Source organism: Tamandua tetradactyla, chromosome 5 (assembly GCF_023851605.1).
Source record: "Tamandua tetradactyla isolate mTamTet1 chromosome 5, mTamTet1.pri, whole genome shotgun sequence".
In the NCBI taxonomy this organism is placed as follows: Eukaryota; Metazoa; Chordata; class Mammalia; order Pilosa; family Myrmecophagidae; genus Tamandua; species Tamandua tetradactyla.
This window is the reverse complement of record NC_135331.1, coordinates 76858427-76885918: the sequence shown is the minus strand read 5'-3', so window position 1 is coordinate 76885918 and position 27492 is coordinate 76858427.

The window sequence follows — 27492 nt, the reverse complement described above, 5'->3', positions numbered from 1 at the left end:
AAATAATGCTGCTATAAACATTGGTGTGCAAATGTCCGTTTGTGTCTTTGCCCTTAAGTCCTTTGAGTATATTCCCAGCAATGGTATTGCTGGGTCGTATGGCAATTCTATATTCAGCTTTTTGAGGAACCGCCAAACTGCCTTCCACAGTGGTTGCACCATTTGACATTCCCACCAACAGTGGATAAGTGTGCCTCTTTCTCCGCATCCTCTCCAGCACTTGTCATTTTCTGTTTTGTTGATAATGGCCATTCTGGTGGGTGTGAGGTGATATCTCATTGTGGTTTTTTTTTTTTTTATTAATTAAAAAAAGAATTAACAAAACAATTAGAAATCATTCCAATCTACATGTACAATCAGTAATTCTTAATAACATCACATAGTTGCATATTCATCATTTCTTAGTACATTTGCATCGATTTAGAAAAAGAAATAAAAAGACAACAGAATAAGAATTAAAACAATAATAGAAAAAAAACAAAAAAAAAACAAAAACAAAAAACCTATACCTCACATGCAGCTTCATTCAGTGTTTTAACATAATTGCATTACAATTGGGTAGTATTGTGCTGTCCATTTCTGAGTTTTTATATCCAGTCCCGTTGTACAGTCTGTATCCCTTCATCTCCAATTATCCCTTCTCTTTTTTTTTTTTTTAATTAACGGAAAAAAAGAAATTAACCCAACATTTAGAGATCATACCATTCTACACATGCAATCATTAATTCTTAACATCATCACATAGATGCATGATCATCATTTCTTAGTACATTTGCATTGGTTTAGAAGAACTAGCAACATAACCGAAAAAGATATAGAATGTTAATATAGAAAAAAAAATAAAAGTAACAATAGTAAAATCAAAACAAAACAAAACAGAACAAAACAAAAACCTATAGCTCAGATGCAGCTTCATTCAGTGTTTTAACATGATTACTTTACAATTAGGTATTATTATGCTGTCCATTTTTGAGTTTTTGTATCTAGTCCTGTTGCACAGTCTGTATCCCTTCAGCTACCCATTGTCTTACCCTGTTTCTAACTCCTGCTGAACTCTGTTACCAATGACATATTTCAAGTTTGTTCTCGAATGTCCGTTCACATCAGTGGGACCATACAGTATTTGTCCTTTAGTTTTTGGCTAGACTCACTCAGCATAATGTTCTCTAGGTCCATCCATGTTATTACATGCTTCATAAGTTTATCCTGTCTTAAAGCTGCATAGTATTCCATCGTATGTATATACCCAATTTGTTTAGCCACTCTTCTGTTGATGGAGATTTCGGCTGTTTCCATCTCTTTGCAATTGTAAATAATGCTGCTATAAACATTGGTGTGCAAATGTCCGTTTGTGTCTTTGCCCTTAAGTCCTTTGAGTATATTCCCAGCAATGGTATTGCTGGGTCGTATGGCAATTCTATATTCAGCTTTTTGAGGAACCGCCAAACTGCCTTCCACAGTGGTTGCACCATTTGACATTCCCACCAACAGTGGATAAGTGTGCCTCTTTCTCCGCATCCTCTCCAGCACTTGTCATTTTCTGTTTTGTTGATAATGGCCATTCTGGTGGGTGTGAGGTGATATCTCATTGTGGTTTTGATTTGCATTTTTCTAATGGCCAGGGACATTGAGCATCTCTTCATGTGCCTTTTGGCCATTTGTATTTCCTCTTCTGATAGGTGTCTGTTCAAGTCTTTTTCCCATTTTGTAATTGGGTTGGCCGCCTTTTTGTTGTTGAGATGAACAATCTCTTTATAAATTCTGGATACTAGACCTTTATCTGATATATCATTTCCAAATATTGTCTCCCATTGTGAAGGCTGTCTTTCTACTTTCTTGATGAAGTTCTTTGATGCACAAAAGTGTTTAATTTTGAGGAGTTCCCATTTATTTATTTCCTTCTTCAGTGCTCTTGCTTTAGGTTTAAGGTCCATAAAACCGCCTCCAGTTGTAAGATCCATAAGATATCTCCCAACATTTTCCTCTAACTGTTTTATGGTCTTAGACCTAATGTTTAGATCTTTGATCCATTTTGAGTTAACTTTTGTATAGGGTGTGAGAGATGGGTCTTCTTTCATTCTTTTGCATATGGATATCCAGTTCTCTAGACACCATTTATTGAAGAGACTGTTCTGTCCCAGGGGAGTTGGCTTGACTGCCTTATCAAAGATCAAATGTCCATAGATGAGAGGGTCTATATCTGAGCACTCTATTCGATTCCATTGGTCGATATATCTATCTTTATGCCAATACCATGCTGTTTTGACCACTGTGGCTTCATAATATGCCTTAAAGTCAGGCAGCGCGAGACCTCCAGCTTCGTTTTTTTTTCCTCAAGATGCTTTTAGCAATTCGGGGCACCCTGCCCTTCCAGATAAATTTGCTTATTGGTTTTTCTATTTCTGAAAAATAAGTTGTTGGGATTTTGATTGGTATTGCATTGAATCTGTAAATCAATTTAGGTAGGATTGACATCTTAACTATATTTAGTCTTCCAATCCATGAACACGGTATGCCCTTCCATCTATTTAGGTCTTCTGTGATTTCTTTTAGCAGTTTTTTGTAGTTTTCTTTATATAGGTTTTTTGTCTCTTTAGTTAAATTTATTCCTAGGTATTTTATTCTTTTAGTTGCAATTGTAAATGGGATTCGTTTCTTGATTTCCCCCTCAGCTTGTTCATTACTAGTGTATAGAAATGCTACAGATTTTTGAATGTTGATCTTGTAACCTGCTACTTTGCTGTACTCATTTATTAGCTCTAGTAGTTTTGTTGTGGATTTTTCCGGGTTTTCGACGTATAGTATCATATCGTCTGCAAACAGTGATAGTTTTACTTCTTCCTTTCCAATTTTGATGCCTTGTATTTCTTTTTCTTGTCTAATTGCTCTGGCTAGAACCTCCAACACAATGTTGAATAATAGTGGTGATAGTGGACATCCTTGTCTTGTTCCTGATCTTAGGGGGAAAGTTTTCAATTTTTCCCCATTGAGGATGATATTAGCTGTGGGTTTTTCATATATTCCCTCTATCATTTTAAGGAAGTTCCCTTGTATTCCTATCTTTTGAAGTGTTTTCAACAGGAAAGGATGTTGAATCTTGTCAAATGCCTTCTCTGCATCAATTGAGATGATCATGTGATTTTTCTGCTTTGATTTGTTGATATGGTGTATTACATTAATTGATTTTCTTATGTTGAACCATCCTTGCATACCTGGGATGAATCCTACTTGGTCATGATGTATAATTCTCTTAATGTGTTGTTGGATACGATTTGCTAGAATTTTATTGAGGATTTTTGCATCTGTATTCATTAGAGAGATTGGTCTGTAGTTTTCTTTTTTTGTAATAACTTTGCCTGGTTTTGGTATGGGGGTGATGTTGGCTTCATAGAATGAATTAGGCAGTTTTCCCTCCACTTCGATTTTTTTGAAGAGTTTGAGGAGAATTGGTACTAATTCTTTCTGGAACGTTTGGTAGAATTCACATGTGAAGCCATCTGGTCCTGGACTTTTCTTTTTAGGAAGCTTTTGAATGACTAATTCAATTTCTTTACTTGTGATTGGTTTGTTGAGGTCATCTATGTCTTCTTGAGTCAAAGTTGGTTGTTCATGTCTTTCCAGGAAGCCATCCATTTCATCTAAATTGTTGTATTTATTAGCGTAAAGTTGTTCATAGTATCCTGTTATTACCTCCTTTATTTCTGTGAGGTCAGTAGTTATGTCTCCTCTTCCATTTCTGATCTTATTTATTTGCATCCTCTCTCTTCTTCTTTTTGTCAATCTTGCTAAGGGCCCATCAATCTTATTGATTTTCTCATAGAACCAACTTCTGGCCTTATTGATTTTCTCTACTGTTTTCATATTTTCAATTTCATTTATTTCTGTTCTGATCTTTGTTATTTCTTTCCTTTTGCTTGCTTTGGGATTAGTTTGCTGTTCTTTCTCCAGTTCTTCCAAGTGAACAGTTAATTCCTGCATTTTTGCCTTTTCTTCTTTTCTGATATAGGCATTTAGGGCAACAAATTTCCCTCTTAGCACTGCCTTTGCTGCATCCCATAAGTTTTGATATGTCGTGTTTTCATTTTCATTTGCCTCGAGGTATTTACTAATTTCTCTTGCAATTTCTTCTTTGACCCACTCGTTGTTTAAGAGTGTGTTGTTGAGCCTCCAGGTATTTGTGAATTTTCTGGCATTCCGCCTCTTATTGATTTCCAACTTCATTCCTTTATGATCCGAGAAAGTGTTGTGTATGATTTCAATCTTTTTAAATTTGTTAAGACTTGCTTTGTGACCCAGCATATGGTCTATCTTTGAGAATGATCCATGAGCACTTGAGAAAAAGGCGTATCCTGCTGTTGTGGGATGTAATGTCCTATAAATGTCTGTTAAGTCTAGCTCCTTTATAGTAATATTCAGATTCTCTATTTCTTTATTGATCCTCTGTCTAGATGTTCTGTCCATTGATGAGAGTGGGGAATTGAAGTCTCCAACTATTATGGTATTTGTGTCTATTTCCCTTTTCATTGTTTGCAGTGTATTCCTCACGTATTTTGGGGCATTCTGGTTCGGTGCATAAATATTTATGATTGTTATGTCTTCTTGCTTAATTGTTCCTTTTATTAGTATATAGTGTCCTTCTTTGTCTCTTTTAACTGTTTTACATTTGAAGTCTAACTTGTTGGATATTAGTATAGCCACTCCTGCTATTTTCTGGTTGTTATTTGCATGAAATATCTTTTCCCAACCTTTCACTTTCAACCTATGTTTATCTTTGGGTCTAAGATGTGTTTCCTGTAGACAGCATATAGAAGGATCCTGTTTTTTAATCCATTCTGCCAATCTATGTCTTTTGATTGGGGAATTCAGTCCATTAACATTTAGTGTTATTACTGTTTGGATAATATTTTCCTCTGCCATTTTGCCTTTTGTATTATATATATCATATCTGACTTTCCTTCTTTCTACACTCTTCTCCATACCTCTCTCTTCTGTCTTTTTGTATCTGACTCTAGTGCTCCCTTTAGTATTTCTTGCAGAGCTGGTCTCTTGGTCACAAATTCTCTCAGTGACTTTTTGTCTGAGAATGTTTTAATTTCTCCCTCATTTTTGAAGGACAATTTTGCTGGATATAGGAGTCTTGGTTGGCAGTTTTTCTCTTTTAGTAATTTAAATATATCATCCCACTGTCTTCTAGCTTCCATGGTTTCTGCTGAGAAATCTACACATAGTCTTATTGGGTTTCCCTTGTATGTGATGGATTGTTTTTCTCTTGTTGCTTTCAAGATCCTCTCTTTCTCTTTGACCTCTGACATTCTAACTAGGAAGTGTCTTGGAGAACACCTATTTGGGTCTAATCTCTTTGGGGTGCATTGCACTTCTTGGATCTGTAATTTTAGGTCTTTCATAAGAGTTGGGAAATTTTCAGTGAAAATTTCTTCCATTAGTTTTTCTCCTCCTTTTCCCTTCTCTTCTCCTTCTGGGACACCCACAACACGTATATTTGTGCGGTTCATATTGTCCTTGAGTTCCCTGATACCCTGTTCAAATTTTTCCATTCTTTTCCCGATAGTTTCTGTTTGTTTTTGGAATTCAGATGTTCCATCCTCCAAATCACTAATTCTATCTTCCTTCTCTTTGAATCTATCATTGTAGGTATCCATTGTTTTTTCTATCTTTTCTACTTTGTCCTTCACTTCCATAAGTTCTGTGATTTGTTTTTTCAGTTTATCTATTTCTTCTTTATGTTCAGCCCATGTCTTCTTCATGTCCTCCCTCAATTTATCGATTTCGTTTTTGAAGAGGTTTTCCATTTCTGTCCGTATATTTAGCATTAGTTGTCTCAGCTCCTGTATCTCATTTGAACTATTGGTTTGTTCCATTGACTGGGCCATATTTTCAATTATTTGAGCGTGATCCGTTATCTTCTGTTGGCGTCTGCGCATTTAGACAGATTTCCCTGGGTATTGGATCCAAAAGTTTGGAAGATTTTCCTGTGAAATCTCTGGGTTCTGTTTTTCTTATCCTGCTCAGTAGGTGGCGCTCGTGGCACACGTTTGTCTGCGGGTCCCACCAGTAAAAGGTGCTGTGGGACCTTAAACTTTGGAAAACTCTCGCCGTCCGGGGGGTTCGCTAGCCGAAGCGGCTTGAGCCGGCCCAGGGTCCGAACGCAGGTAGGGTTGCTGGTCGCCGCAGCCCGGGAAAGAGCCCGTCCGAATTTCCTAGTCGGCCCTGGGCGACAAGCGTGGCGAGAGGGCGCCAGCGGCAGCGGCCCGCCCGGGAGAGTGCACGTTCCCCGGGAGTCACGGGTTTGGAAGGGGCCTCCCCCACCCGTCACCGTTCTCCGTGGCCTGGGGATTTCCGATCCAATTCTCTCAGTTGGTCCGGGGGGCTGCGCGTGGTGTGGGCGCCAGCCGCCTTGGTTTCAGGGGACCGCCTCTCCAATTCTCCCAGCCGGCCCGGGAAGGGGGAAGGGAGTAACTCCGGCCGCTTCCCGCCCCGCCCGGTGAGGCCCGCGTGCCTCGGCGATCTCATCCGAGCTGCTTCTCTCAGCCAGCCAGCCGTTCCAGGATGGGGTACGCTGTCTTTTTTATCTCTGTTGTGGCTTTGGGCGCTTTCTGTATCGTTTCTAGTCCCCTAGTAGCTGCCCTGGAGAAGAAACTAAGATCCGCGCGTCTTACTAAGCCGCCATCTTCCAGGAAGTCCCCCTGAAGTCTCGTACTATTAATGTTGAAACATCTATCACTTCCTTCAGTTTTGCCAATGTCTCTCATATACTCTGGTGTTCCTTGATTGGGAGCATAAACATTTATGATTGTCATATCTTCTTGGTAAATTGACCCTTTAATTAGTATATAGTGTCCTTCTTTGTCTCTTATGATGACTACATTTGAAGTCTATTTTGTCCAATATTAGTATAGCAACTCCTGCTTTCTTTTGGTTACAATTTATGTGGAAAATTTTTTTCCATCCTTTTAGTTTCAATTTGTTTGTATCTTTGTGTCTAAAATGAGTCTCTTGTAAGCAGCATATGACTGGATTATGTTTCTTAATCCATTCTGCCAATCTGTATCTTTTAATTGGTAAGTTTAGTCTGTTAACATTCACAGTTATTACTGAAAAGGCGTTTCTTGATTCCACTATCTTAGATTTTTTATTTTGTTTGTCAGATCTATATATTCTTTTCCTTCTTTCTCTTTGTATCCTTTAAATTACCCTTAGTGGTACTCTCCAATTCTGTGCCCTCCTCTAGACCTCCCTCTCCTGTCTCTTTTGTTCAGCCAGCAGAACTCCTTTTAGTATTTCTTGTAGGGCCAGTCTCTAGTTGACAAATTCTTTCAGGACTTCTTTGGCTGTGAAAACTTTAATCTCTCCCTCAATTTTGAAGGAGAATTTGTCTGGGTACAGAATTCTTGGCTGGAAATTTTTCTCTTTCAGGATCTTGAATATATTATACCATTGTCTTCTTGCCTCTAGGGTGCTAGTTGAGTAGTCTGAACTCAATCTAATTTGTTTTCCCTTGTATGTAGTAGATTGTTTTTCTCTTGCTGCTTTCAGGATTTTCTGCTTCTCTTCAACATTTGACAAATTGATTAGTGTGTGCCTTGAGGAAGGCCTATTTGGATTTATTCTGTTTGGATTTGTTGCACTTTGACTTGTATATTTATGTCCTTTATGAGGGTTGGGAAGTTTTCCCCCATTATATCCTCAACTACTCTTCCTAGCCCTTTACTCCTCTCTTCTCCTTCCAGGACACCAGTGATTCTTTCATTTGCTGGTGTTATTTTGACTATCATTTCCCTGAGTTTCAATTCAATTTTTTCCATCTTTTTTGCCATTTGCTGTTTTGAGTCTTCAAAGTCAATTATCCTGTCCTCTATATCAGTTATTCTTTCTTCTCTCTCTTCGAATCTGGTGTTGTGGGTCTCTAGTATGTTTTTTATTTGGTCAACTAAATCTTTAATCTCTGTGATATGTGCTGTTTTTCTATTTATTCTTTCAAATTTCTCTTTATGCTGTTCTACTGTCTTCTTGACAGTAGAGTTGATCTCCCTTATGTCATTTGCTATACCACTTACTTTATAAAGTAGAGTTGAACGAACATCTTTGATTATTTGTTCCAATTTCTGTGTCTCCTCTGGTGTTTTAATTTGGTCATTAGGCAGGGCAATATCTATCTGCATTGTCATATGCTTAGTGATCTTCTGCCATCTTCATGACATGTAAATATCTTGATTGATTTATTTTGGGAATTGATTTCTTCCAGTAGTCTAAGGCCTTGTGTTTGCAGGATGGTTGTACAATGCATGGAGTGGGCACTCAGTGTAGTGATTTGTTTCAGGGCAGGTATAGGCGCAGTTTGGGGATGTTACACTGATGCTTGTGAACATGGGTGCCTAGTGGCCAGGGAATATGTAGCTGTGGAGGTGCATCATTCTGGGGCTTGTAACCCCTGGTGTGCACTGATCTAATGCACGGGGCCTTTTGTGCACATGCATAGAACTGTGGCAGCAGGTCAGCATTATACCTTTGTGGATTCGGGGCAGATGTCAGCCACTGTGTAGGTCAGCACTTTCTCAGAGATGGGATGTGTTGCTGAGGGCCATGTGCATGCACAGTTCTAGAACTGCTGTAAAGTGTGGTTCCCAGAGTTGAATGATATGTTGGGGGCCAGTGCTCATGCGCGGGCCTGGGAGTGCCTTGAACGGATGTGCAGAGCTCAGAGGGATGGAGTGAAGCTGTGTGACACTATGGGTGGGGTTGGGGGTTGGGGGAGCAGGGGTAACCTCGGTATGGAGGTTAGTGCCCACAATCTTTATGCACTGGCTATAGCCTGCAGGGAACAGGAGGGGGAGGTAGTATGCAGGAGGATGCAGGAGAGATGGGTTGGGCTGCACTTGGAATGGGGGTGTGGGGCAGGTACATGCACTGGGGGCTGGTGGGGTGGGGGTGCCTGGAACGTGGGGAATGGGAGTGGATCACAGGGTTCAGGTGCGTGGGGTGTGGGGTGGTTCGCTGGTCACGGGGCTGCACTGGTGAGGGTAGTGTGCCCAAGGAATGTGGCCTGGCTTACTTTATAGTCCTGGGTTCCTGTCCATGCACTCCCGCGGGCTCCAGGACTTCACGCCTCAGCACCAGGTTCCAGCTTTCTGCCTCTGTTTTTGGCCTCTGCAACCAGGGCTGTTGCATGTGGTGCAGTGAAGGCTCTCCCAGGTCAGCTGTGCTCCCAAATTGCCACCTCAGTCACCCTCCTGTCCCTTCTCTAATTTTTTGTGGAGCAGGGCTAAGCTCGAGTTACTATATTTGGCTATCTTCCCCGGAAGTCCCTATTATTTATTTTTATCTACATTTTAGTCATCTGTCATTATCCTAGATAAAAGGAACACCAGACACAAGGTTTTCTCAATCACACATTCACATTGTAAAAGCCAACTCATTATACAATCATCTTCAAGAATCAAGGCTACTGGAACACAGTTTAACAGTTTCAGGTACTGCTTTCCAGCCACTCTAATAATACACCATAAACTAAAAAGGGATATCTACATAATGCATAAGAATAACCTCCAGGATAATCTCTTGACTCTGTTTGAAATTTCTCAGCCACTGACACTTAATGTTGTCTCATTTTTCTTACCCCCGCCTTGGTCAAGAAGGTTTTCTTAGTCCCTTGTCACCAGGTACCGCCTCATCCCAGGATTTCTCTCCCATGTTGACAGGGAAATTGACACCCCTAGGAGCCATGTCCTTTGTGTGAGTGGGGTGGGGGGGGGCTAGGACAGAGAGTTCACTTGCTATGTAGGCTTAGAGAGTGAGGCCACATGTGAGCAACATGGTTCTCTAGGTCCACCTCTAGGTTCTCTAGAGGTGAATCTTCAGCCTAATCTTTTTTTTTTTAAATTTTAACATTGTTTTATTCAAGTAACGTAGCTGTTTGAGAAACAGGATTTTTAAAACAGTCGAACAGGACTTCCGGAGAAGATGGCGGCTTAGTAAGACGCGCGGGTCTTAGTTCCTCCTCCAGAAAAGCAACTAAAGAAACAGAAACAATACGAAACAGCTCCCGGAGTCACGACAGAGACCAAAAAGACAGCGTACCCCATTCTGGAACAGCTGAACGGGCAGGGAGAATCTGCTGCGGTGAGATACCCGAGGGACGCGCGTTTTCCCGGCCGGGGCGGCTGGCACTGGGGTCCCCTCCACGCACGTGGCTCCCGGGTCTGACTGGGAACGTTGGATAGCGGGGCCCTCCCGTCACGCTTGGCATTTCGGGCCAGCTGGGCAATTAGGACCGGCACTCTCCCAAGCCGCAGCGGCCAGCGACCCCCGCCTCCACGCGCGGTTTCCCGGGCCGACTGCGGTGCAGACAGACGAGCGTCACGAGCGCCACCTACTGGGCAGGAAAAGAAAAACAGAGCCCAGAGATTTCACAGAAAAACCTTTCAACCAGCCAGGTCCCACACCTAGGGAAATCTGATCAAATGCCCAGACACCAGCAGAAAATAATGGATGACGCTCGGAAAATTGAAGATATGGCCCAGTCAAAGGAACAAACCAATAGTTCAAATGAGATACAGGAGCTGAGACAACTAATGCTGAATATACGAACAGAAATGGAAAAACTCTTCAAAAACCAAATCAATAAATTGAGGGAGGACATGAAGAAGACATGGGCTGAACAAAAAGAAGAAATAGAAAATCTGAAAAAACAAATCACAGAACTTATGGGAGTGAAGGACAAAGAAGAAAAAATGGAAAAAACAATGGATACCTACAATGATAGATTCAAAGAGACAGAAGATAGAATTAGTGATTTGGAGGATGGAACATCTGAATTCCAAAAAGAAACAGAAACTATAGGGAAAAGAATGGAAAAACTTGAGCAGGGGATCAGGGAACTGAATGACAATATGAAGCGCACAAATATACGTGTTGTGGGTGTCCCAGAAGGAGAAGAGAAAGGAAAAGGAGGAGAAAAACTAATGGAAGAAATTATCACTGAAAATTTCCCAACTCTTATGAAAGACCTAAATCTACAGATCCAAGAAGTGCAGCGCACCCCAAAGAGAATAGACCCAAATAGGCGTTCTCCAAGACACTTACTAGTTAGAATGTCAGAGGTCAAAGAGAAAGAGAGGATCTTGAAAGCAGCAAGAGAAAAACAATCTGTCACATACAAGGGAAACCCAATAAGACTATGTGTAGATTTCTCAGCAGAAACCATGGAAGCTAGAAGACAGTGGGATGATATATTTAAATTACTAAAAGAGAAAAACTGCCAACCAAGACTCCTATATCCAGCAAAATTGTCCTTCAAAAATGAAGGAGAAATTAAAACATTTATAGACAAAAAGTCACTGAGAGAATTTGTGACCAAGAGACCAGCTCTGCAAGAAATACTAAAGGGAGCACTAGAGTCAGATACGAAAAGACAGAAGAGAGAGGTATGGAGTAAAGTGTAGAAAGAAGGAAAATCAGATATGATATATATAATACAAAAGCCAAAATGGTAGAGGAAAATATTATCCAAACAGTAATAATACTAAAAGTTAATGGACTGAATTTCCCAATCAAAAGACATAGAATGGCAGAATGGATTATGACCCAGCAATACCACTGCTAGGTATCTACTCAAAGGACTTAAGGGCAAAGACACAGACGGACATTTGCACACCAGTGTTTATAGCAGCATTATCTACAATTGCAAAGAGATGGAAACAGCCAAAATGTTCATCAACAGACGAGTGGCTAAACAAACTGTGGCGTATACCTACGATGGAATATTATGCAGCTCTAAGACAGACTAAACTTATGAAGCATGTAATAACATGGATGGACCTAGAGAACATTATGCTGAGTGAGTCTAGCCCAAAACTAAAGGACAAATACTGTAAGGTCCCACTGATGTGAACCGACATTCGAGAATCAGCTTGGAATATATCATTGGTAACAGAGACCAGCAGGAGTTAGAAACAGGGTAAGATAATGGGTAATTGGAGCTGAAGGGATACAGACTGTGCAACAGGACTAGATACAAAAACTCAAAAATGGACAGCACAATAATACCTAAGTGTAATGTAACTAGGTTGGAACACTGAATGAAGCTGCACCTGAAATATGGTTTTTTGTTTGTTTGTTTGTGTGTTTGTATCTTTTGTTTTTGTTTTTTTTCTTTTTCCTTTATATATATATATATATAATTAGTATTGTTATTTTAATTTTCTTCTCTATATTAACATTCTATATCTTTTTCTGCTGTTTTGCTAGTTCTTTTCCTAAATCAATGCAAATGTACTAAGAAATGATGATCATACATCTATGTGATGATACTAAGAATTACTGAGTGCATTTGTAGAATGGAATGATTTCTAAATGTTGTGTTAATTTCTTTTCTTTTTTTTGATTAATAAAATAAAAAAAATAATAAAAAAAAGAAAAAAAAAAAAACAGTCGAACAGAGCAAACTGAAGGATTATTCTATTAAGGTAACATCTGTGAATAAAACTCAGGTTATGCGAATTTGAATTTCATTTAAGTTTGGCACCAGACTGAACACTGGTCAAAGCCAGTATTTTCTTAGTGTTTAGAAGTACTGAACATTTTTACCTTCAGATTAAAAGAAAAGCTCTGTAACAGAATCTGGGTATTTTGAGTGCAACTTAGTTTAGGCCACCAGTATCTCCTACAGAATTTCATTTTATGAAAGCAAACTAGCAATGCAGCAAAGAATTTGAAACCTAGGTAAGATATGAATTTGCAAAGCTTATCTTTGGTGTGACAATGCACATTCCTTTCAGGTTCAGCCCCATTCTAGTCTAACCAGATTTTCTCTAAAGGCAGCTGGGAACCAATTCTTATTTCTCAATAAGACTGCTAGGTTTCAATTCCTTAAAAATATCAAGCAAGGTTTTACCCTATCAAATGTTTGTATAATTTCAATGTGAAGATTTTTTTTACATACATTTGTTATTACGGTCTCATTGAAATCTGTGAGATGCGTCACAAAGGATTGAAGAGAGGTGAATGCTAGAAATTTGTGCTTCAGATAACAAAAATAGTCCTATGGATTCTTGATTTCCATAATGTACTTTTTATGGAAAGGAATAAATGCAGTAAGTTTTCACCTTGTAAAGATATTATACTAAGATATAGTCAGAACCCATACCAAATGAGTTTAGCTAATTGGGCAAGGACCTTATCAGCTTGTACTTGTCTAGATAAAGCCCTGAATGGGCTGGGTCAGAACCTGTCACGTGCACCCAGTGACCATCATCACAGATTTCTTGTGTAGTTGACTATATTCACCATGAAACAAAATATACCCCCAAGTCTTACACCAAAATACAGGCTTTGACTTGGAAGTAGGCTTTTAGCTTTGTTTTTTTAAATACGACATTTGGGGGAGGGGGGAAATCAAGTTAGAGACAGTAATACTTATTTTGGCAAGGTAGCAACCAAAATGCAAAAGGCATCAAAGAACCATAATACGGGAAAAAAAAAACTGAACAAAAGATGCATGCCTTACACATTTTGAAATTATAACCTAAATCATAAAGGTAAAAATTGAAAAATTATGCTGTTTTTGCTAGGGATTACATTAAGTGCACCTTTTCCTGCCTCCCCCAACAAAATCACAGAGCTTACTATTTAATCACATCCAAAAGTTTGAGCGTTTTCTCTCAGTACAAAGCAATAGCTACATACACATAAGATGCTTATTTGTTAAGATAATAATATCCCTGGCTTTTTTAGTGTGTAACACACATTACTTTCAAGACTACAATTTGGGGCAAGTGTACACAAACTGAAAACAAAATATTCAAGTTTCAAAAGCTTAAAATTATTAATGGACACTCAGGTCATTTTTGCTTCTCAGTACAATAAAGGTGTTGCACTTCCACTTAATTTATCAGTCCACCTTGGCATGGAAAGAATGTACATTACCGTATGCCAATTTGAGGGATTAGAGAGAAAAGTTAAAACTAACTATATTTCTGAATGTCAGAATAAGGTAATTAAGTACAAATAAGTTTAGGCTTACATTCTGCTGAAGACTGTTTCACAGTTTAGCGTCTAAACAATACCATATCTATTAGGCTCCCAAATCCTAGCAGGTTAAATGATGGTATAACAGATTTAAAAAGGAGCCAATCATTTTACTTAAGTCATTCAGAGCCAAAAATTTGAAGAATGACCAAAAACAAATCTTTATTTGTTATAACTATATAAATGTGATCCATGTGTCCACCACTAGTTTTTTCAAAAAGAAACATGCTATGAATAAGCAAACTACATTTGCCCACTGATGTGTATGGACTCCCTAGATGTCTCGTTGGTCTTAATTACAGACCATTCAAAGTAAAACATTTTTAGTATAAAGTGTAGCATGATGTTAAGCCATTTTAGCTTTTGCACATACATGTTGCACTTCTGGTTCAGCCTAATCTTAAATAGAGTTAGCCTACCCTTTGCAGGAGTAAGTTTCATAGGGTTAACACCTAGGATCGAGGCCTTGGCCAATTTATTTGGTTGTCCCCACTGCTTGCAAGAATACCAGAAATTATGCAAATGGGAAAGTTGAATATTTTCCCCTTTCTCCCCATTCCCCCATGGGAACTTACCTGAACTAAATTGTATACCATCTGAATTACTATGGTTTTATAACCAATATAACTATAGGTTATATAATTATAATTATATAATTATAACCAATTATAATAATTATAACCAATTATCTTGTATTATTTTTGCACATATTGGATATTATTATTATTAATATTGGATATTAGTGCACATATACACATTTTAGTATCATGTCAAGTTCTACAAAATAAACTTCTTGGGATTTTGACTGGAATTACTTTGAAGCTGTAGATCCTTTAAGGAAGAATTCACATGCTAATGATATTGAGTCTGCATTTGTGAGCATGGTATCTCTCCATTTTATTTGAATTTTCTTCAATGTATTTCAATACAATTTATGCTTCTCTATTTAAAGCATACACACTTCTTTGGTTATTTATTTAGTGGCTCCTAAGCACTTTCAATTTCTGATGCTTTCGATTTTTGATAATTTTAATTTTTATACCTTTTACTGGTATCATTTTTAAAACTTTACTTTCCAACTACTGGAGAATAGAAATACAATTGACTTTTAACTGTTTTGGAAACAGTCTTATTTTTTTTCTATCTCCCTTTATTATTATTATAAATTTTTAATTTCTCTCTCCTCTTTTAATTTCCCTAGTTTCATCTCCAATACAATGTTGAAAGGATGTTGTGATAGTGGATATTCTTGTATTGGTTCCAATTATTAAAGGAATGTTTCCAACATTTCATCATTAAGTATTATGTTTGCTATAGGTTTTATCAAGTTCAAAAAATCCTGTTCTATTGATAGGTTGCTAAATTTTTAGAAATTATGAATAAATATTGAATGTTTGATCAAGTGCTTTTCCTGTATCTATTGAAATGATCACGATTTTCCGCTTTTAGTCAGTAACATGGTGAATTACATCAACTGATTTCCTAATGTTAAACTAATGTCACATTTATAGAACAAATCCAGTGTGGCAAATCGTCTTCAGACAGTTATTAAAGTGATCTTTATAGAAGTGTAAATCAGATCATGTCACTCTGTTCAAAAGCTTTCAACACCCTGTCATTGCACTCAGAATAAAATCCAAACTCTTTCCATGGCTTCTGTCATCTGGCCTTATCTTTCTCCAACATCATTTCCTACTGTTTTCCTTCCTGTTCTCATTTCTCCAACACACAGCAACAATCCTTTATTATTTAACAATAATCCTTTATTATTTAAAGGATGATGCTTATCCTTTAAATCTTCACGTGACCGACTTTGACTTCACATGACTGCTGGTTCTGCTCATTCAACTTAGTCAATTGTTACTTCTTAGAAATATCTTCCCTAAGGACCCTCTATCTAATTGCTCTCATCATCCCTCCTCCTAGGTCCGTTTATCACCTTTACTTCACAGCACTTATCGCTCTTTTATCTTAGCCATGTATTTATTATTCACTTATTATTTGTGTCCTTCATTATCATATAAGCACCAACAGCTAGGAGATCTTCCTCATTTTGTTCTCTGTTGTATCACCAGCACCTAGATCAGTGTCTGGTACACAGTAGAATTTCATCAATATCTGTTAAATGAACAAATACCCGGATGCGGTAATTCCTTCTTGGAAGCCAGTCAGTAAGCCTTTTTCTATTAATACCTTTCCAGCTGAAATTTCAAGCATGGATATGCTTTTATTTATTGCCTGCTGTCCTTGTCTTCCAAGCCCATATTTTATTAGGCAGAGGGAGTGTGAGATAGCCTTGCTTGAAAAGAAAAGTTAACTCGACAGTAAAGGCCAGAGACAAGTTTATAACAAACTGCAAATATCTCCTTCAACTTCAAGTACACTCTCCTTTCAAATGCAACTTGTGAGCTAAACTGAGGTTAAAAAACATTACCACTGGAATGATCCATAGGGAAGTTGTCAGTCATGCCCACCATTCTTTAATAGCCTGGAAGATTTCCATGCAAAATGGTGCAATTTGATAGATTTTTTAAAAAGCTGGCATTGAAACCTCAAGAAATCCATACTATTTTATATATAAGCTCTTAAAATTTTATATTTGGATATGATCTCAGGTATTATCTAATCCTTATGCAGATAAGGAAGATGATGCCCAGGGCAATTAAGTGATCTGTCCAAAGCCATTTAAGAAATGAGTGTTATAATCAGGACAACTGCCTAGGTTTCCTGACTCCTAATTCAGTTCTTCCTGCTGGCACTTTAATGCAATGTACTATAGTAGCTATACTAATTGATGTAGTTGGTCCCTCACAGCAAGACCCCCCCTCTCCATGCCCCTGCCTCTCTGACCAGAGATGATAAATCAAGGGGTGGATATTTGACCTTCAGGCTTTTAAATTTTGTACTCAGTCTTCTCCAATGGTGGAAGCCATGAGCTATAAGGCTTGGGAACTATTGGCATCCCAGATTCCCTCTTTGTGAGAAGCTAGTCTATAGTAAAACAACATTTTCCCTGGGAGAGAAGCAGATCCTAGAGAAAGAGATTCTGGGCAGCATCTAAATCCTTGGCTCCAGGAGCCCAACTTCACCTCTTGCTTCCCATGGATGGACTACTAAGGACTCTCCAGAATCCTTTTATTTCTCCTACCCAAATCAATTTGAGTTGTGTTTCTAATATACCACCAGAAAGTACACATATTGAACACCTAATAAGGTTTATAGTAATATTCTAAGTTTCTAAGGAGAGGCAAGTTAATACTAGAACTTCTTCAGTGAGTCAGGTACTAGATACAGATTATTTATCATCCTAACAATCCTATGGTTTTCCTCTATACATTTTTCAGATTAGTGAACTCAGACTCATAAACAATCTATTGTAGGTCAGAAGACTAGTAAGCACCTGAGTTAGAATTTGAATTCGTATTATCAGGTTTGAAAGCCTGTATCTCTTCAAATGAGTTAGATTGCCCTAAAGTTCAGTGTGATCTATGTTTTGCTACCAAAGTATGGGATGGGGACGAACAGTGTTGGTGTCAGCTGGGAGCTTGTTAGAAATGCAGAATCTCAGTCCCAGTTCAGTCAACTGAAACAGAATCTGTATTTTAACAAGATTTCCATGTGATTCATGTGCATACGAAAGGCTTAGAAGCCCTGGCCTAGTGAAAACCAAGTCCTTGTGGTCAGGAAAACTTAAGCTGAGTGACTTTCACAATAACCGTACATTGTGTAATCATTTCCCTCATCTATAAATTGGATAAAATAATATCTATCTCACTGACATTATTGTGAGAGTTACATGAAATAGGAAACAAAAGCCCCTAGTACAGCACCTGACATAGTAGGCTTTTATTACAAGTAAATGTCCTTCCTTTCCAGCATTAAATAAATGTGTTGTCCTTCCTATTATCAGAGGGCACTGATGGGCATATACACAAAATGCGGCAGATAAGACTACATGGGTGCATCATGAATTTATATTTTCCCCGAACAATATAATAATCAAAAGGGTGAAGAGTCAGGAGGAAATGCAATTTAACTTCCTTTGTCATAATCAGGGTAGGAAATTGAATTTACATTAGTGCTGTTAATGGCAAAGAAACCCAATTGAAGCTAACTGGTCTGAACAAGTAAGACATATTATCAAAATGAAAATTAACTCCAGTATTTTTTAGAATTGGCAGAGAAGCTGGGCAGGTTGAAAGGAGAGTTAAAGGATACTAGGTTAGTATTATAAAGCCATAGTGGTCAAAACAGCATGGTACTGCAAAAAGATAGAAGCAATGACCAATAGAATTGAATTGAGTGCAGAAATAGACCACCAAATCTGTGTTCAACTGATTTTTGACAAGACCCCCAAATCCTGTGAACTGGGATAAAATAGTCTTTTCACTAATTGGACATGGAAGAACTGGATATCAATAGCCAAGAGAATGAAAGAGGACCCCTATCTTACACCCTACACAAAAATTAACTCAAAGTGGATCAAACACCTAAATATAGGAACTAGCACCATAAAGCCTCTAGAAGAAAATGTAGGGAAACATCTTCAAGACTTAGTAATAGGAGGTAGCTTCCTAAACTTTACACCCAAAGCACAAGCAACAAAAGAAAAAATAGATAAATGGGAACTCCTCAAAATGAAATGCTTCTACACCTCAAAAGACTTTGTCAAAAAGGTGAAGAGGCAGCCAACTCAATGGGAGGAAATATTTGGAAACCACATATCAGACAACGGTTTGATTTCCTGTATATACAAAGAAATCATACAACTTAACATCAAAAGAACAAACAACCCAATATAAAATGAGTTAAAGGGATGAATACGCATTTATCTGCAGAGCAAATGCAGATGGCTCAAAAGCACATGAAGAGAAACTTATTTTCACTGGCTATAAGGGTAATGCAGATCAAGACTATAATGAGATATCACCTTACACATATAAGAATGGCTGCTATTAAAAATCAGGAAACTATAAATGTTGGAGAGGATGTGGAGAAACTGGGACACTTATGCACTGCTGGTGGGAATGTACAGTGGTGCAGCCACTATGGAAGACTGTTTGGTGGTTCCTTAGGAAACTAAATATTGAGCTTCCATATGACTCAGCACTACTTAGTATATACCCAGGAGAGATGAAAGCAACAACACAAACAGACATTTTCACACCGATGTTCATAGCAGAATTATTCACAGTCACCACAAGATGGAAACAAACCAAATGCCCATCAATGGACGAGTGGATCAACGAAATGTGGTATATACATACAATGGAATATTATGCAGCAGTAAGACAAAATGACATCCTGAAGCACATGACAAGATAGATGAGCCTTGAGGACATAATGCTGAGTGAAAGTAGCCAGACACAAAAGGACAGATACTGTATGATTCCACTTTTATGACCAGCATAAAGATATAATCAGAGACTTATAATATAGAATACAGGGGACTAAGAGATACATAGAAACTAGAGACGGGTGAACCATTAGCTAATGAGATTGAACTCCAATGTAAGGGAATAGACAGAGGCAAAGGTGATTTTCTAGGGGGTCTAGGAGTAATATTACCATATTGAAGATGAACAAGATTGAAAAGGTTTGTATAGACCTACGTGTCCCACTGATTCACACTAGAAATATGAATGAGTTCTCATAAGAATTACTTCGAAGATAGGATTCTTGTACAAAGAGTGTTTATGTCTAGGGTACAAGGGGAAAACTTCTATTGCATGTTATTTCTATGTTCAAAAGGAAACCATCAGCACTACCACAGCAACAGCAGAGGTAAATAATGGGGGGAGGAACAAGAGTTAAGAGGAGGTTTAGATCTCCTATTTGGTGAGGGTGTGCTTATTGGTTTTCTGTCTCTCAGGAACAATGAAATTATCTAAAATTGAGAATGTTGATGGAATGTGGACTTTTGGCCCTCTACATGATGCCTGATGAATGCAGGTGGCTGAAGGATGCACTGACGGAGAAGTAGAATGGCGAAGATGGTGTATACTTATAAACGAAGGTTGTGCTGCTACAAAAAGGAACATTGTCGTGAGGCATGCAATGATGTGAACGAACATGTGGGACATTTGGTGAGACAAAATAAGCCAGAAACAATAGAACAAGAATAGTATGGTCACCTTTAGAAAATTCTAATAAGAAAACAAGGGCCTAGATTGTAAGCTTTTAGAACAGACACATTAAGTCCAGAGTGGTGATTATTATTTCTGGATTTTGAGAGGCTGTTTTTATATTTATATAAAACATGATATTTAGAGATAAGAATGAAGCCAAACAGGTTGGGGTTAAAGTAATTCAGAACATAGATGGAAGGAAGACAGTGTCTACATTTTAGAACCACACATATTCTTTGAGACTAATGGAGGAAAAGTTTATTTGATCTGGAACTGAAATTTTCTGTAGTGCATAATCTAATTAAACCTATATGTATAGCTCATTTGAACAACTGAAACACAGAGAGCACTGAATGAGAAAGAGGTCCTTTAATCCTGTATAGATTATTATAATGTCTGGATCATCCTAGAGTATATTAAGCAGATAATCAAAAAGTATTGGCAAAGGTCCCTGAGGGAGGGGAGAAAGACTACGGAACTATTCAACCTTACCATCAGAGAATCCCCTGATACTGTCAAACTTTAGGGACACCCAAATCAATAGGCCATGCCCTCAATCTTGAGGCTTACTCTTTGAAGCTTATGTAGGCAGCAGAGAAGCTTAGACTACCTATAGGCCAGCCTAAAAGTTACTTCTGGAGGACCTCTGATGTTGCTCAGATGTGGCCTCAGTCTCTCTAAGCCCAGCTCTGCAAGTGAAATCATTGCCCTCCTACCTAGGTGGGACATGACATACAGGGATGAAAGTCTCCCTGGTGATGTGGGAGATGACTCCCAGGGATGAAGCCAGACCTGGCACTGTGGGATCAACAATTCCATCCTGGCCAAATGGGGGGAAAGAAGTGTGTTCTAGTTTGCTAGCTGCTGGAATGCAATATACCAGAAACGGAATGGCTTTTAAAAAGGGGAATTTAATGAGTTGCTAGTTTACAGTTCTAAGGCTGAGAAAATGTCCCAATTACAACAAGTCTATAGAAATGTCCAATCAAAGGCATCCAGGGAAAGGTACCTTGGTTCAAGAAGGCCGATGAAGTTCAGGGTTTCACTCTCAAGTGAGATGGCACATGGCGAACACAGTCAGGGCTTCTCTCTCAGCTGGAAGGGCACATGGTGAACACGGCATCATCTGCTAGCTTTCTCTCCTGGCTTCCTATTTCATGAAGCTCCCCGGGAGGCGTCTTTCTTCTTCATCTCCAAAGGTCACTGGTTGGTGGACTCTCTGTTTCTTGGTGCTGCAGCATTCTCTGCTCTCTCTGAATCTCTCTGAATCTCCAAAATGTTTCCTCTTTTATAGGACTTCAGAAACTAATCAAGACCCACTCAAATGGGTGGAGACATGTCATCCCCTAATCCAGTTTAACAACCATTCTTAACTAAATCACATCAACCAGGGAGATGATCTCATTACAGTTTCAAATATACAGTACTGAATAGGGATTATTCTACCTTTAAGAAATGAGATTTATATTAAAACATGGCTTTTCTTAGGGGGCATACCTCTTTCAAACCAGCACAAAGTGTAATTAATAAAGTATCAGTGGCAGAGGGAGTTCAAATAGAGTCTAGAGGCTGCTCTGGAGGTTGTCATTACGCAAGCTTCAGGTAGACCTTGCTACCTATCATAAACTGCCAACCCCTAACCAGGACCATTCCAGCCAATCCTAAAGAACACATAGGGCAATTTATAAGATTCCACAAGGGTTCTAGGTACTAGAGTAACTTGCCAGAAACCTGCAATGTCTAGATAGGTCCCTGGTCCAGATAAGTCCTGAAACCTAGCCCAGCTTCTCCAGAACATCAAATAGTTCCATCTCCCTACCCCATATTAGTGACAGACCCTCCCAATATGAAAAATTTAGAATCGCAATAGCTAGCCCAAACAACCCCAGTGAGAGGTGTGGAAAGATCAAACGTGATGGTGGAATTATACATAGAAGATAGGACTTAAATGAATATGAATGCTGAATCACTAAATTGATATCTCTTTTAGTCTCCAGTATTTTAGAGCAGGTAGAAGTAGACACCTAAAATTGTGGAACTGTAACCCATGTCAAAGTCTGAAATATGTTTTACAACTAACTGTGGTGCTGTGATTGGAAATTTATAGCTTTTTTATATATGTTATTGTTTACAAAAAAAGAAGGAAAAAAAGTCGATTGTGATGATAAAAAAGTATTTTAACCCGCTCATCTCCTACATTCTGGAGCAGGTAGAAGGAAAAATATGAGAGGATCATGTGGTAGCCCATGACAAACGTTGGGATCTATCCTGTAATCACTTTTTGAAGAGTGCTTTGAAAACTATTGCTTTTTTATTTCTTTGCTTTGCATATATATTATACTATACAATTAAAAAAAAGTCAAAAAAATATACTGGGTTAGGAAGGTAATATGGGGAGTTTTTAGGAAAGTAGCCAATTATTTCTACTGCCTGGTTGTCTTAAGACCTAAATTGGATAATCCGACAACTCACAGGATATACAGAAAAGAAATACAATTGCTACCATATTCATGGTTTTCATTTTCTCTACTGATAGATCTGTCCTCAAGAAAAAATATACCCTTCTAGCAAGAGTACAAGCAAATAAAGTTATTAGTTTTAATATTCATTATTATTTATTTTATTTCAATTATTATTTATAATTATTATTTATTACAAAACATTAGTTACTTTTCTGTGCAAACGCAATAATTACTTTAAAAGTAGCTTTCATTCACTAAAGCAGAAAATACATTTTACTTATTTTAATAATAGGACTATTACATCAACTATTGTACCTATGATGAAGAAAATCACGAAATATTACTCAGGGTCATAAAAGACTGAAATCATTGTAGAGTGGCTGAATATTATAAAATTTTTACTTCTCCCAAATTAATTTTTAGGTTTGTATTAGCTTGCTAATGCTGCCAGAAAGCCATATACCAGAAATGGAATGGCTTTTAAAAAAGAAATTTAGTAAGTAACAAGTTTACAGTTCTAGTGCCAAGAAAATGTCCAAACTAAGACAACAAAAAGAGGTTACCTTCTTTCGAGAAAGGTTGATGCCATCCAGAACACCTCTGTCAGCTGCGAAGGTATGTGGCTGGTACCTGCTGGTCCCTTGCTCCTGGGCTCCATTGCTTTCAGCCTCTGTTCCCCATGGGGGTTCCTCATTTGGCACCTGTGGGCCTTCAAGTGGCTCCTCTGAGACACAACTCTGGGTTCTAGCTAACTTAGCATCTCATGAGAAGGCACATGATGATGTCTGCTGGGCCCTGCCTCTCCAACCGTCTGGGCCCAAAGTTTTCCATCCTAAATAATAGGTCTGGCCACACAAGAAAGCATCAGGATTAAAACACAGCTTTTGTGGCATACATAATAGTTTCAAACTGACACAAGGTTTAATGAAATTTGAACTAAAATTCCAATGGAAATTTAACAATGTGATTCCATGTTAATCAGAAAGTCCAAACATGGGAAAAACGGTAATGGATGTATATTTTAAATTATTTTTATTCTTATCAAAGTAATATCTGCAGAGTTTAAATAGTCAAGAAAATGTTAAAGGACATATATTAGTTATTTATTGCTGCATAGCAAATTATCCAAACCTTAGTAGCTTAAAGCAAAAAGCATTTATTGTCTCCTGTGGTCTCTAAGGTTAGGACTCTGGGAGTGTTGTGTCTGGGAGGTTCTGCTCAGGGTCTTTTGTCAGATTGTGGTCAAGGTGTCAGCCAGGGCTGTGGTCATCCGAAGGCTTGACTGGGGCTGAAGGAGCCATGTGGTTCTTGGCAGATGGCCTCAGTTCCTTGCCATGTGGCCCCCCTTTATAAGGCAACTTGAGTGAGGCAAGGATCTTGAAAAGAGCAAGATGTTAGTGACTATGAGTAGCTCTTTTGGTGGGTTCACAGTCTTATCCTTTAGGGAAGTACTTTGTGAAACAGTGATAAAGTTCTGTTCTGGGTAGTTTTGTTCTCTCCTTGTCACTAGCTTTGTTTAGCCTAACAGCAAGAAAGTATGCCTGGTCTCATAGCATTTAACCCAAAAGCAAGAAAGTATTTTTGGTCCCATATCGTTTTTCATGGGGGCTGGGGAATTATATTGGTTTAGTTCTTAGGTCTATGAAGGACGTATAGGGCATATGCTATATAGAGGTACCTCTCAGGGGTGGTAACTGGGACTAGGGTTAAGGTTGGTTTCATGGAAGAGGTACCATGTAGAGACTCAGGCTGAATAAAAATGTTGTGAATGATAAAACATCTTAAGTAAACAATGTACTGGGAGAGCTCTTTTTTTTTTTTTTTTAACATAAAGTGACAATGGGTTGACAATCTCAGGAGTGCTTACATAATTGATGAGATTACTCACCAAAAGAAAAATAAAGAACTATATCAGACAATTCTCAAAAAATAGCTGCAAAAGTTAAGTAAAGAAATGGAAAAGTTAATCTACCATTTTATGGCCTATCAAATTGCAAAGAAGAAGAAAGTTGTATTATGCAGTACCGCTGTGTGAGCAGTGAGACGATCACGGGGAGTTAGTGCTGGTGGGATTTGGCAAAATGTATTAAAAGTTTTACAAGTGTTTGTTCTCTTTGCTCTAGTAATTTTATATTCTAATAATTTATTCTAAGAAATTAAGCAGAAATTCAGATCAAGATAAATGAACAAAGATGATAAGCAGGAGAGTATTATCTATCGTGGTGAAAAATTTGAAAGAAACTCAAAGTCCAAGAATAAGTAAACATTTAAATACTCTCTTAGTGGCTTAAAACAACACAAATTTATTCTCTTAACTGCTGGAGGGGAGAAGTCTGAAATCAAGGCAACATCTCTAGTGGACTGTTATTCAACCCATCACAGTCTTAACCCTTTCTTGTTGCTCACTTTTAAGTGAAATTAGTTTTCCTGAAATTTCTGGAAGGATAAGTGGTTTAGGATACCTTTCAAACTTCAGACCCTAGAACTCTCTCTTCTCTTGTCCTAAGGTAGTGTTCAATAAAGACAATATGCTACATTTTGTGATATCCTAGTTCCTCCCCCCTTATCTTCTCTTTTCTTTCTATTATCACTAACCTGTACCATTTGGATTCTATTTCCATCATTTTCTCATCAGTTTGGAAAGAGAGTTTGGGTTAATTACTTTTGCTAATTTATAGGTTCCAAACAACTCCACTCCCTTTGGAATTTACCATATATCTAATTGCATGCATACACAATTAGACTGTGCAAAACTTCTCTCATTTCCAGTCACTGCTTTCAAATTGGCCTCTAAACTTTCCAGTAAGCCTCTGCTAGCTATGTGGGTATTCTCAGGTCTGTCAGTTACCCTGTTGTTTTCCTCTGCTTTCTCCTGAAAAGTTGTTGATGTCATACAGGTCTTGTAGCTGCTGGGGACTTGTCCCCATTCTCACTTATACTTGTGGGTTTGGGGAGTACTTTGTTTTAAGAATTGTCTATGGACTTTTAGTTTTGCTATGGACTTGGTTCATCCTTTTAAATCAGGAGAATTCAGAGAGATTAAAAAATTATGATGCCACTGTTGCCATCTTCCCAGTATTCCTGCATATGAGTAAAAAAAATTAGTAAATTAAATTTAAAAAGTTTAACTGTTATTAAAGTAACAGAGATCATTTTACTTGATTTGAGATTTTTTGCTGTGTTGCATTAACTTGATTGTAAGGGGATGAGGGAAGAATTCTGTTGAAAAGCAGAAGTTAGTAGTGAGAGAAAAAGGTTCTGTAGGCTTTCTCTGATGATTGCAAAAATAAAAGAGAAAAAAAAAGAAAGGAGTAGATCTAGAATATGTAACATGTCATAGCCTGGGTATGAGAGTATAGGATATGGAATCTCAAAGAATAATGCAAATTTCCATGCAAGATGGACCGTGTCCTGATGAACTGTATTATTAGTACAAGGAGATATACTGGTTTCTTTCTGATTTTGAGTATAGCATGGATATTTTGGGCTTAGATTTCAAACTGTAATACTGAAAATGTCTTAGAATCATCTTCTTAGTAAACAAACTAATATAAATGGAGATTTTCTTAGTATGGGTTCTAATATAATGAAAAATAATTATCTTCATTTTAATCTGAGACCTCTCTCCCGAGACATTCAGAGAGTTTCTCACATAATATTACCCTCAAGAGACAACATTACTAAGCACAATTGTCAGGCATTGTTATCCCTATTTTAGAGGGGAGGAAACAGAAATATCTCATTAATTTATTCAGTGAGCCATGACAAATACAAATATACTGGTTATGTTATTTCAGGTAATAACACTAAAGAGTATAAAACATTTTTTTTTTTAATAATTGAAATTAGTCTCAATGCTGAGACCCTGCTTTTCTTAATGATAGGAAAATTACACTTCTGTTTTCCACAAATCTCTCCCAAAGTAATTTATGGTTAAAACATAATCGCTTCAGAATGAATGATTGCCTCTCTACTGTTCTTCTAGGGGTAGCCTCTAAGTTTTTCCTGTTGGGAGGGGGTGGAAGGTCTGGTGGTAAGGGGGGTATCTTATTCCCAGATGCAAACACCCCTTGACTGTGGCCTCAGAGGTTGATGCCCACTTTTCCATTGCTTTTTGATCACTGATTCATCCACTCAACTCCATGCTTCCTCCTCCTCACCTCTAGGCCATTCAACACTGTACAGCCCTCTCCCGGGCCCTTTGAACAGTATGCAATGCCATAAAAACCAAATAAAGAGTAGGTTTGGAGCTATTGCTGTGGCTTTCCATGCCCAAACACTTCACACTGACAGGCTGCTCTCTACTGGTTTATTGAGGGGAACTCTAGGACCTTGGCTGTTTTTCTTATTTGCCCAGGGAATACAACTCCCCTCTGTCTTCAGATCTTCAAATACCTGTGAAGGTTCAATTATTTCTATTTGCACTGCTTCTTTCAAGCTAATCCTGGGGACTGCAGCAGGTGGGTGGGGAGGCACAGGCCCTTATTGGCGATATATTCCAATACTTCTGGTGTGAGAAAATTGGTACCTGCCTTTATTTTATTGTTTACAGTGAATCACTCTTCCCACCATTCCTTTAAGAAGATTATCATCTGCCCACTGCCACGTGGTTTGCCTATGGAAATAGTAGACTCCCTTCTTACTGACTTTGGGTTTGGCCATGGGAAAGGCTTTGGCCATTGGGATGTGAGTGCTATACCAGAGAAGAAATTCTAAGCAGCCATGCAAGTTTCCATCACTTCTGTGGCTTTTCCCATCTACCATGAGAATATCTAAGTCTCACATAGGGGATTCTTCTTCAGCATGGGTCATGGAATGAGAATGCCCATGAAGCATGTAAAACAAGCAAGAAATGAATC